Raw genomic sequence first — 946 nt, forward strand, 5'->3', positions numbered from 1 at the left:
AAAGATGCTCAATGTTCATCAAAGGTTAGGGACAGGAACACGATTATGGCTATAATATTGTACAATTTCCTTGACTGTCCAAAGAACTGGAGAAATTTAAAGCTGAAGAAGATATTTCTTTGAATGAAAATCCAGATTTGAAACATATCGAGCATTAAGTAGAGCCAAATAAACATTCAACGAGAAAAGATACCGCTGCAGAAAGCCCAATTACAAAGGCATACTTGGCACAGTGGAGGAGTTTAAAGTCGTTCTATATGCATCGAGTATGGGAAGCAAAAATAGGCACAACTCCCGAACTTTTATACTTGTTCGGAAGTAAGAAATAAAAACAAAAGCGTTATTGAGTTGGTTGTCGTTAAACAGTTACGGTGATTCGCCAAATGTGCTGAATATACTACAGAAAAAGCAGTAGAGTTCGGTTAAGCTACTCGAGTGAATTTTTGTGGAAACAAATGGTGTATTTCCAACCAATAAATTACAAAACAAAAATGTTTTGATATTCAATTATTATTTCAGCATAAAACTTGAGATATACCCTGTTCCTAATTAACAGACTGCATCAGTATCGAACGTAAGCCAGTGTGAGGAACACGGACACCAGAACGAAACGTAATCAAAAACAAGTAAGGAAGGGTTAAGTTCAATGAACATTTTATACTCTCGCATGATAAAGTGATAATCGAGATTTCAGGCGTGGTTGTGAACCGATTTCACCCACATTTGAAGAAATATACCGAATTTCATTGAAATCGGTCGAGTACTTCCTGAGATATGGTTTTTGGTCCATAAGTGGGCAACGCCACGCCCATTTTAAATTTTTAAAAAAAGCCTGGATGCAGCTTCCCTCTGACATTTCTTCCGTAAAATTTAGTGTTTCTGACGTTTTTTGTTAGTCGGTTAACGCACTTTTAGTGATTTTCAACATATTCTTTGTATGGGAGGT

Source organism: Bactrocera latifrons, unplaced genomic scaffold, assembly GCF_001853355.1.
Source record: "Bactrocera latifrons isolate USDA-ARS-PBARC rearing strain unplaced genomic scaffold, ASM185335v1 scaffold_632, whole genome shotgun sequence".
Taxonomy (NCBI): domain Eukaryota; kingdom Metazoa; phylum Arthropoda; class Insecta; order Diptera; family Tephritidae; genus Bactrocera; species Bactrocera latifrons.